Here is a 12,555-nt window from a genome sequence, read left to right on the forward strand (position 1 = left end):
AACCGCTCGGCAACATCCTCATCATGGGTGAGCCTAGGACGTGCCGCCTGCTGCTCCAACAGAGCAGTAATCCCAGCCATCATATTCGCATTGGCCTGCTCCAATGCTGCAAGCGGATTTTGCGGAGGTGGAGGTGGAGGTGGAGGTCCCCCTCGCCTATTCATCTGTCTCGGAGGCATTCTGCACCACCACATATTTCTTTACGTAAATCGCAATGCATAACTTAAGGAATCTAAAACTTTTCTAACATGAAAATCTTAAATCATTACATATGCTCCTTATAAAACATAAGAAAACAATTTAAAACTTACAGACCGGTCGTAGGATTTCTGAGCTTCACGTGGCAGTAGGACACCCTCCAAGGACCGCGCTCTGATACCAAATGATACACCTACTACTAATAAATGCGGAATTTTTTTTTTAAATAATCTATAAATAATACTATACATATACGCCCATACATATATGTATAAACATAAAAGAAATAATTTTACTACATAAAAATAACTTAATTAATTGCTGAAAATATCCTTATGCAAGAAATAAAAATACTAAGTTTGATAATTCAACATTCCCATAATTAAAATAATAAAAAGAAGAACTTTTTTAAAAACTCAGCATAATAAAATAAATGTTTCTTAAACATCAACTAAAATCTGCGACGGTCACGGGGTCCACTGCTCCGTGAACTCATACGTCCTCACCACCGGTAGGAGCTACATAAAAGTCATCTGTCTCACCTGCACCATATAAGCGTAGTGAGCCTAGGGGCTCAATATGTCTAATCCTTTATAACAAGGTTAAAAATAATGCATCACATAATTACTAATACATATACATGTACATGAGTATGCATGGAAATATTTTCATCACATAATAAAACTGCTGAGTCATAACTGAATCATAACCATAATCATAAACATATTATTTCTTTATCATATATAACATAATTGAGCAATGCTTTTTAAACCTGAAGATGGTCCTATCCATAAGTGTGACGCTCACGTGTCGATTGATCAGTCTCATAAACCAACGTACGATGACGGTGATAAATCACCTCCTATGGTAGTAAACTACCGAATCATATGGTGGATAACCACCCTTATGGTAGTAAAACTACCGAATCATATGGTGGAAAACCACCCCTATGTCACACATACTTCAATTTCCACCAAAATATTTTATTGCTCATCATTTACATAATTATATACATAAGAAATTTCATGAATGCATGCACTGAAAATATGTCCGTAATATATATTTAATTTATTTTCATAATAAATATACTTATACTTAAAATATAAACTTTATGCATAAAATAATTAAATATATATTTCGAACTTATTTATTTTTCATGAGTTGGTTCAGACTGCTGGTCTCTCTACTAATCCCCTTAACTGACTTAAAGCCCATAATTAAAATAAATAATTTTAAAAATTATAATTTTTACTAAAATAAAGTACTTAAATGTTATTGGGCTTAAATAAAAATATTTGGGCCCAATAACTAATTAATTCATAAAAATTCCTGGACTGGTCCAATAAAATCACTGACTGGCCTAAAAATTCCTATGGGCTCCCAAGCCCGTAAAAATCATTGGGCTAACTTAAATAAATTATTTAAGGCCCAAATAAAATTATTTGGAGGCCCAAATAATTTTCTAACTAATTTATTTATTTATTTATTTTTTTAAAAGCCCAAAATATACTAAAACCATTAAATACTTAAAAATTAAAATACCCGAGCCCGGCCCACCTAACCCGGACCCGGACCACCTGACCCGACCCTAGACACTAAGAACCCGACCCGGACCCCCAAGGCCCGACCCAGCCCCACCCCCAACCCAAACCTGATCCCCCCTTTCCCCTTCCTTACGCTGCCCGAGCAGCAGGCCTTCATGGCCTGCTGCCGCCCGGCTCCGGCCGCCCCTGGCCGAAGCACCACCGCCCAGACGTAGCCCACATCTGGGCGGTCCTAACTTGCCCTTAACCCTGCCAGCATGCAACCCGAAGAAGGAGAACCCAGCCCTCTTCCAACAACCCTAGCCCACGCACGCAGCTGCACCAGATCTGGTGCAGCCTCGACTCAGCCTTTCCTTCCCTCGATCCAACCACACACCTTGACTCTAGGGACCCCAAGCCACGTCTCTAACCATGGACAGTAGCCCTATGCCTTCCCATGCAACAAAACGTGAAGATGAGATGAAAAGATGCCAAACCCATAAGTCATTCAGGTTCCATTCTGATCTACGGGGTGAAATATCATGAGATGCCAACAAAGCAACATCAAACCATTAAAAATCTGACTTAATCGATAATTAGCTTATATGGTGGCCAAGAAAAAGAATTTAGACATGCCTTGAATTTATTGACGAAGAATATCGCGTCTACGGGTCTCCGGGACGACGAGCGGACCAAAATTCTTCAAGGAATGAAGCTTGAATGATCGGCTATGGGGTTTTCTGCCAAGAAGGATGATGGAGGCGTGAAGGAGGGTGGAAGAAAAGAGAGTTGTCGGCTGAAGGAGATAGTGGTAGGGTAGGTTTAGGTTTTAAATAAATTAAATAGAATTAAAATAGGAAATTAATTGATATAATATAGTTAGGTAGATAATATGACATAAAATATAAAATTTTTAAACTATTAAAATTAATAATAAATCTGATATTAAACCAAAATCCCGAAATAATAATTTTGGGAATTTTTAAATATTAATAAAAGTCAATAAAATGACTTATTTTGGCTAAAAATCAATCCTTAAATAAATATATAATTAAATACTAAAATTTTCTTGACAAAATACCTTAAAATATTATTTTAAGGCTCATAAAACTCATAAAATATTTTTGGCTAAGAATTTTGGTATCTCGTCCGTCTACGGTCTCGTCTACGCGATCAAAACCAATAATTTCCTTAAAAATCTAAAAATTCTAAAATAGCGGGTTAAATGTTAAAATAAATTAAATCATGCATATAATTCACATAATAACACATAAATGTCATTTAACCCAAATATAAATTTTAAATAATTATTTTCCTTAATTATGCATGCAAATTTACGTATTAAAATTTCCGGGTGTTACAGAAGAGTTCACGAGCCGACTTGATTTTGATCAGGGTCCTTTTTGTAAATTTTGGAAATTTCAGGGACTAAACGCAAATATTGATTTTTATATATTATCTACACTTAGAATGAATTGGGAAAGTCTTCTTCTCCTCCCCCTAACTGAGATCCACCATTGAAGACGCCTCCAAGCATTTCCAAGCTCCCAGATTTCAGTCCGAGCTCGATCCGGCCGTTGAAATTTATTTCTGAAGGCAGATTATCGATCACTGCAGTGAGAGCTCCGTTATATTGTAAGTTCTTCTACGATCGGATACATTCTAGTTTTTGGATGTTGTTAGAATCGTTCGAGATTCGAGTATGTTGTTCTAGACAGAGTTCTGATCGTTTATTATCTGTCGGTTTTGAATTAGAGCGACGTTCGGATTTGTTATGATTTTTGGAAGCCATTTTCGAAAATGTGAATTTTGGGATTGATGGGTTTGCTTTGTTATGTTGGAAAAACGCGGCGTTCAGATCAATCACGATTGATACCCGGTGCAGCGGAAGTTTAAAAATTTTAGTATGGAACAATTCCATAGTGTGGGTATCAACCATACGATTAAATTATATGTGTGTGTAAACTTAAATAACAATTATATAATTTTACCTTTAATCTCGAATCGAGATTCTGGACACCAACAGATTTAATCTGCTCTTGTTGTCTCTCCCTGGAACTGATGAACAATACTCCTTCAATCAGGTCCACGAATGGAGGTTTAATCCCTCTGATAGATTGCACTAGAAAATCTATCAGAAGTTTTCTGCGAAGAGAATCACGAATTTGATTCGTTAATCCTGACTGCAATTCAAAATTACAGACCGGAAAATCTCAACCAGAGTAGGGAGGATGTTCGGCCGAATTTTGAGAGAGAGGAGGCTAGAGTTTCGATTTTTCTGTCTCAAGATTATGACCAGTTGTGTCTAATTTCTGTACTGCAATAACTTATTTATAATGCAGGCCACTAACAGCTTAGGGTCCATTAGTCATAAGTTGAGGCCCGACAAGCAAAGCCCGCATGTTCAGAAATTAATATAAAATTCATCGTGACTCCGATTGATAAACCGATTTTACCAATGTGCACAGAAACCATTTCTGCACATTTTAAAGTCAAGATAAATTTTCCTGAATCCGAATTCAGTGGTTTCCAAAAATGTCCATCCCTATGTCATTTTAGGAAATCCTACTCCCTTACTCTTATTTAAGAAGTCCAACTTCTTTGTTCATTAAATTTAACTCTTTAAATTTAACTATCTCAACGGGGATTAAATATCCATTACTCTGTGTGACCCTCAATGGTTCAGGGATACAGCTAGCCGTGGGCTCACAACTCCTTGTGACTCGGAACAACACTTTCCGACTTGCCCAACGAATCATGGTAAAGCGCCTAGCAACATCGCCCCATGATTCCTTAGGTATCACTGATAGTGCCTACAAGAACCAGTAGATTTTGGTTAGCGTACAGTACGGTCCCTTCATCCATATATCCCGATCGAATCAACAACCATTGGTATATCGAGAGTCGCTCAAGATTCGATAACTATGCAATACATCTTGAAGATCAAATTAGTGACATCGCATGTGCTACTAAGAAACCATTTCTTAAATCACATCAAGTACTCTGGCCAGAGATTTGTCACACTAATATCTCCTCAGATCGCATAGGATATCCACACTCGCAAGTATGTGGTGAATCCTTGACAACAATGCATCGACTCCTATATGTGTTGTAATTGTACCCAATCCCGACACCTGATGACCCCAATAGAGTCGGTAAACGAGTCAAAGCACAGCACTAGCATATAGAGTCTCCATGATGTTTCAAGTAGTAAGGACTAATGGTGTACAACCAAAACCGCGGACTTTATCCACTCGATAAGTGATAACCACTTGGAAAGTCCGGATAGGGTAGTTCGATTATTCATCCTATGAATATCCATTTGCATGCTTCGAACATCTCCATGTTCCCTACCAATGAAACGTGGTACTCTGCATCGCAAATGCTAGTCTCAAACTCGAGCGATCCTTATCCTTATTATCGGACGGCTCAATCGACTAGGAACAGTTTAGAATATACAGTGACTATAAGATGTATTTCATGATAGACATCCCCATGTTCTATCACATCTTACATACACTATAGTATATTCAAGGTCTTTATCAAAACAACAATAGTATATCACAATATAACAATATGAAGAAAGATAAAGTCATTGCCATTAATAAAAGTGTAAATTATATTAAACAAAAGATTGTTTATACAAAGAGTCATCAAAGCCCATAGCCACAAGTTGGCTCACTGGGCACCCACTCTTTCATGTTATTGTTGTTTTGGGCATTGATATGAGGTTATATCAGTATGAACTGCTGTCTGCGTTTCCGATTTGTTCAGTTTATAGCCGTTATGCCGTCGGTTTGAGTTTTGGGTTTTCGAATCATTTTTGTATTGATTGAAGCCTTGGCTTGTGAGTGATCGTGGTTGTTGATCAACTCTTGTATTCGTACAGATTCGTTGGAGTTTGTCGAGCCCTGTGTTAGCAGCATTGTTCGTCGAGAGTTGGACGAAGAACGGTAAAGAGATTTCCTTGAACCGCTGTTTGTTGTTTAGGTTGTTTAGTTGTTGATACAATCTTTTGTTGTAACTTGTCCGGAGTTGGAACTACTGCCTTGAAAGGTAAAAGCAGTCATTGTAGCGAGATAGCATACTCGGGACCGTTGGTTCTCGAGTTTCCCTTTTAAATCACATATTGCATTAATACTTGTTCTAGCATGTGGAACTCATATTTTGGTTGTTATTTGAGTTGTTTATGAGGCTTATGTTTATGTTTTGATATGCATTCATCTTGAGCCAATCTTGTTTCTAGCGGGCAGAACCGCCCCTTTTTGTTTAGACGTTTGGGAACTATGATTGAGTGGCCTAGGTCGTAGTCGTTTCGCCTGGTGCTAGCATACTCATTATAGTTGCTCAAAGTCTAGAGGAGTGGGATACGTGGCACCACCCGATTGGGAGAGTCGGTGAGTCGTTACGTGATCTCATCCTCGGGATCCCAAAAGCACAGTAGAAATCCCTCGTTTATCAGATTTGATATCCCGGTTTAAAGACATGCATTTCATTACGTTATTATTGATTTCGTCGTTGTCTTGAAAGCATGTTTATTGTTGTATTACTTGTTACGTTGCTTTTACTGGAATTATCTTTCTCACCGGTTATCCGGCTGTTGCTTTGTTTTGTATGTGTACTTGGCAACAGGTGGGGCAGGACCAAGTCAGCGTAGGCCTGGCTAGCAGCAAGAGGGAGAGCTAGTAGTGAGACTCGGTTTAGAAAGTCGTGTCAGCGTGTCTACCTAGTTGTATTGGAACATGTTTAGATATCGAACTTCGTTTTGTTGTTGTATTGATTATGCGAGCCTTGTCGACATGTTATCATCACATATTCTATATTTGGAGTGGTTGTATGACTCCAGTACTTCATGTATTAGTTGGAGAACTTGTGATTGCAATGCATGTTATTATTTTGTGGGTTTTGGACTCAAGTTTCTAACATGAATTCTGTTGTTTTTGGCTCTGTTTCTGTCGCCGCTCGATCGGCAATATGTTGCGGATCGAGCGAGGGCATTTTGATGAAGTTTTTGTTTTGGATATTTTTTTGTGGCTCGCTCGATCCGCAAGATCTTACGGATCGAGCGAGGGCTGGTTTTCTCGAGCAGAACCTTTTGAGTTTTGACTCGCTCGATCGGTAAAATCTTACCGATCGAGCGAGGCACTATTTCAAAAAAAACATATATTTATTGCTTTTAACCTTTGGTTATTGTATGCCTTATTGTTGTTTAAATCCCGAGATTAATTGTTTGGAACCGAGGTCTCACAATCCACCATGTTGGTCTCACAAATAACAACACTAAGATCACTATCAGAAATCGCTAAAGGCACATACCTTTGTTCAACCATGTTTGCTTGCTTTGGTTTCTGATTTTTGTTGTTTTTCTTTGGAAGTCGGCAGTCCCTTGCCATATGATTTGGTTTGCCACAGTTGTAGTAAGTTTTCTGAAATTTATTCGTTTTCCCCTTTTGCTTTCCATCATGGGGGTGATTCCTCTTGTGACTCATACTTGATTCCGTCAGATTTGCTTTGGCCTCGATTTCCATCATGTTTTTATGTGACTTGGCCTCGGTGTTTCTGTTGTCCTCCTCGATGCGAAATCTCACAATAAGGTCTTCAAGTTTTAACTCCTTACGTTTGTGCTTAAGGTAGTTCTTGAAGTCCTTCCATTGCGGTGGCAACATCTCAATGATAGATGCGACTTGTAACGGTTCATTGATTTCCATCTCTTCGGCCAATAAGTCATCACTACAACAAATATGATCAAACACATCACTTAAAAGACAACGTTTGTTTGAAAAGCATTGTCATTTATTAAATTACAACACTTTTAGTGAAAAGTGTTGTCATTATATATTTTATTTTCATCAAAGACAACGCTTTTTACAAAAAGCGTGGTCTATAAGCATTTTTTTAGGTTAAAGACAACACTTTTTAAAAGCATTATCTATTGGCGTTTTTTTTTAATATTCAACATCATTTTTTAAAAAGCGTTGCATATGTTCTTTTTTATTTTTATTATTATTATTTTTAAATATAAAACTTAAATAAGTAATATTACCCTCACGTTTGGAAGAATGAACGCAAAATTCCCAAACCCTATTCGCGATTTCTCCCGTGGCCCTCTCCTTTTTGCTCTCTTGTTATAACTTGGAAGCTACACATTTCATTCTTGTGAGTGAGTTGAAATGGCTGGATGCTGCAGTTTGAGGAGAATCGGAAGCTTGTTGGGTCGTGGTGTTCAGTTTTCTTCCTCTAGGAGAGGACTCTCAAAGGAAACGGGAAGGATCAATCTCTTCTCCGTAATCAATCAGGCCCTTCACACTGCCTTAAAACTGACCCATGGTTCGCCCTGCTCCCTCGATCTTGTAGATTTTTTCTTTTTGATCTTTAATTTGTTTAATTTAATTTTCAAATGGGTTCGTTAACTTTTTGATTTTGGGTTTCCTGACTTGCTTTCAATGCGTACTTATTCGGGGAAGATGTTGGCTTAGGGGGTGTTTTCCGTTGCACTATTGGATTAGCCTAGCGATTTGGCAAATCTCGCGTTTTCAACATTCCTCTTTGCGAGCAGGTAAAAAATATCGGAATCTTGTTTTATGTTTCGTCCATTCAGAAATTATTTTCGCATGACTTTGATCTCTGATGCAGGGTATAGTTGGATTCGCTATTGGTCTGGCAGCAATGGTGATCTTTCAATGTTCAATTGATATTTATTATATATAACAGCCGAGACTCAACATTTTTGTATTTTTCATCCACTAACAGTTAGAATGCCTTTAAAAATTTAGGGAAACCGATCAATAGCTGAAATTCAATTTGCAGATTATATTTTTCCAGCTTTTGATCAGGCATGTATCCTACCCCATCTTGCTACTCTTCCCACAAGAATAGTGGATTAATTGATCTTAATCACATTCAGTCTTAATGTGTAGATTGTGAATGAGGCTGCTAAGTTTAGATACAGGAGTGGTAAATAATTTAACTGTGGAGGTAATTCTTGATCGAGTTTTGTTCTTTGTGAAATCATTCTTGTAGTATAATAGTTTAAGGTGTTTGGGGTGTTATTGATTAACAATTTTTATTTTCCCTTTGTCCATTCTTGTGTGATTTTGCTGAAATTTTATTTAGTGGATCTTTACATTGCACATCAAAGCGTAGATGTTATTTTTGCCTATATTAGGTGCCTGAATCTTGTGTCAAAGATAAACTGTTTCTATTTTTTGCCTGGCCCATTTACTGCTACTAATTTTTAAATCAATGAGGTGAAATGTTTAACATGTGTCTGTTATCCTGGAATAGAATAGATTTTAATTCCTTGATAATCTTCTCCATGTAATTTTAATTTCATCTATTATTTCAAGGTGTACTTTGATGCGAAGCGAATTGATTTTTGGCCCTTGTTTTTTCCATGCAATATCCACTTTTAAATCAGTATCTTATGAGCTAACACTTTTTAAAAATTTGTTGTGCTAATTGTGCTTTGTTCCAATCGGAGATAAACGTGGCAGTGATTTCTAATGGAAGTCCTGCATTTTTGTAGCAAATTCTCAGCTAAATTGAATTTAATGTTTGCATCTGTATGTTGATGTATGTACTCTGATGTTGTTAGCTTTGGATTGTGTTGCTACAGATACTGCTCTAGTGGGACGAAGTAGATCACGACACATAAATTTGATGTTCAATTCATACTGAAGCTGGCTTAGTTGCTCGGTAGATGTGGATTACTCGGAGAGTGGTTGGCCGCCAATACAGGCCTTGTTTGGGAGCTCGCTCCTTGTTTTGGCGCCATGGTTATCTTTCCTGAAGTAATATATTTTTTTACGCAGTTATTTATTTAGCTGGAAAAAAATTTGTCCCTAATTTTATTTAGTCGCCCCTTATCCCCCTGCATTCTTGCGCGCATGTATCTGTTTTGTAAGAATGTGATCCGCAGCGCTTTTAGTTCGGGCCACATGAGATTTTTGGTATATTCTTTGTTCTTGGGAGAGTTGGCTGGAAATTTTAAGTGTTTTAGAATACGATGGCATGTTTTTTGAACAATTATTTCCGATTACAGTGCACTTAATGATGTGAGTGTTGCATGACAGCATAGGTACTACGGGGAGTCGATGCCGTATGGAAATCAAGAGGAGGCGTACAAGAATGCTAGCACATTATCACTTTTAACAACTGAGCAAGCTCTTGCTTCTTTTGCTGTATTGATTACTGAGCTGAAAAGAAACTTCTCTGCTCAGGCTTGTCCTGTTGTGCTTTTTGGTGGATCATATGGCGGAAGTAAGACAATCTTTCGGGTGTTATCTTGATCGAAAATCCAATTTCGCGTCGATATTCTTAGTAAGTTTTGAGACAAACATGTATTAGATTATATTTGACAGTGCTGGCAGCATGGATGAGGCTCAAATACCCATACATTACAATTGGATCGCTAGCTTCCTCAGCGCCAGTTCTTGCTGTTTTTCCCTACATACTGAACTTATTATTTATATATTTCCTAGTTTACAAGAGTTTTTTCAGTATAATAATCCTTTCTTATTGATCATTATGTCAGCGTGAAAGTGTCAGCTGCTTTAATACCATAAAGACATCTTGGGATGTAATATAACTAGAGGCACAGAGAAATAATGGGCTTTTCAATTTGTCGGAAACCTTCTGTTTTTGCCAGTAAGAGTATACAACTGTGCATTTTCCTTTCAAGTTCTATTATATATATATATGATATAGATGTTTTTAAAAATTATTTTCTTAGCCCTGTGTCTAATCATTTGGGTAGCTACTTGTGTGATATGAGAATTGCATTTGCAGGAAACTAGATAGTGCTGATGATCTCTCTAACTGGTTGTCGTCTGCTTATAGTTACTTGGCTATGGCAGATTACCCCTATCCTGTTGGTTTTCTTATGCCAATACCTGGAAATCCAATAAAGGAGGTTGATTTGCTGTAAATTTGAAGTTCTGATATCTGTAATCTCATATATAAATTAAATTGATATTAATTTTTTTGGCTTCAGTAAATCACTTCTTATAAAATTCAGTAAATCATTTATTTCTATGGCATGAGCTGTATGTGCTGAATTAAATTCTCCGACCAATCTTATAATCTTTTGTCAGGTATGTAAAAAGATCAAAAATTGCTCCAGTAAGGCCAATATCTTAGAGTGTGTCTTTGAAGGAGTTAGTGTGTATTACAATTATACTGGATCATTTGAGTGCTTTGATCTGGATGATGATCCTATCATGGGTAGAAATGAAATTATTTCTACATAACATTAATTTTACAGAGGATAATTTTCCTAGAGTCTTTAATACCATTTTTTGTGTTATTTTAATCCCAGATGTCATGCCATGATGGAAAATCCAGGGAAGGAAACAGTCGCTAAATCCTGCTGCCCGAAAAAACATCTCCTCCTTCAGGTGCTTTATTTAACCTGAAAATTTATTGTCTCGATTGCTGGTAATTCTGCACTCAACATTCTTACGTTCCTTTTCATATTTGGTTTCTGATCCTTTTCAGATTGCCGTGGATTGTACCTGAAAACACAGATGATAAAGATAACATATTAGATAATGAGCTCTTTGAGTGCAGACACTCGTTCTTGAGAGTTGGTCTGATCGCCGACTCCGGTTTGGGGCAGAAAGCATAGCGCACATGGTCGAGATGAACATGAAAAATTAGATTATTTATATTTGAATGATTTTTGTTATTTTGAATGATTTATAATATTGAAATATTGTATATTAGATTTAATTTTCAAAAATTTGAATATTGATTGATTTATAATATTGAAAATTTGTGAATTAAATTTTTTTTTTGTTTTTTATTCGAGAAAAGACAACACTTTTTAAAGTTGTCGTATGTGGTTTAAGCGTTGTCTTTGCAAATCACAACGCTTTTAAAAACGTTGTGAAAAAGCGTTGTAAATGGTCGTGTTGTAAAAAGTCCGTTCAAAGACAACGCATAAAAACCTTGTCGTTGCTAAAAAAAACAACGCGGAAAAAGCGTTGTTTTTTTCAATTATCACAACGCTTTTTATGCGTTGTCTGTGCTCAAAACGACAACGCTTTTTCTGCGTTTTCTTTGACCGCGGTCTTTCACAACGCTGGCTACTACAACGCTTTTTCGTGACAATAACAACGCGAAAAAGCGTTGTCGTTTGCCGTTTTTTTTGTAGTGTGCATGCAAGATAATCTGTATCTCTTGCACTTGACTCATCGCAGTTTTTGAGTCTACCATCTTGAACTCCAGAAATTTTCCAACCACAAACTTCTTTATGCCTGCATCTTCAGTTTTGTATTTCTTTTCCATGGAATCCCAGAGTTCCTTGGCAGTCTTGAAAGAGGAGTAGACACTATAGAGAGTATCATCAAGGCCATTCAAAATGTAGTTTCTGCACAGAAAATCGATGTGGTTCCATGCATCAACTGCGGTCCTCCTTTGGGTGTCAGAATCGCGTTCAACGACGATAGGGGGATCCTCCTTGAGAAATCTGGACAGATTGAGTGTGGTCAGATAGAAGAGAATTTTATGCTGCCAACGTTTGAAGTCGGCACCAGAAAAATTTGACGGCTTTTCTCCATGTGCGGGGGCTGAAGCGAGCAGAGTGAATGAAACGGTAGACATATTCAAAATCCGAGAAATACAAAAATTTCGTCTTGCGACTGTTATGAAGATGTACTTCGAATTCTTAACAACACCACAGCAGCAACAGCAGCAACAACAACGAACAAGTCGAGGCGAGATAATCTCTCTATCCGCAAGACGAAATTGCTCGTTTAACAGTGCTCAACGTTGGAGGCAATCGTCTCTAAGATATAATGACTTTGCGAACGAGATATATCAGCACAGAAAATAT

General features: G+C 37.4%; 1 pseudogene; it reads left to right on the forward strand.

Moving 5' to 3' along the window:
* The first annotated feature begins 2,451 nt into the window (after positions 1-2,451).
* On the forward strand, positions 2,452-11,489 carry LOC140867389 (uncharacterized; annotated as a pseudogene).
* Positions 11,490-12,555: the final 1,066 nt, after the last annotated feature.

The sequence above is a fragment of the Henckelia pumila genome, chromosome 4 (genome assembly GCF_033568475.1).
Source record: "Henckelia pumila isolate YLH828 chromosome 4, ASM3356847v2, whole genome shotgun sequence".
Lineage (NCBI taxonomy): Eukaryota > Viridiplantae > Streptophyta > Magnoliopsida > Lamiales > Gesneriaceae > Henckelia > Henckelia pumila.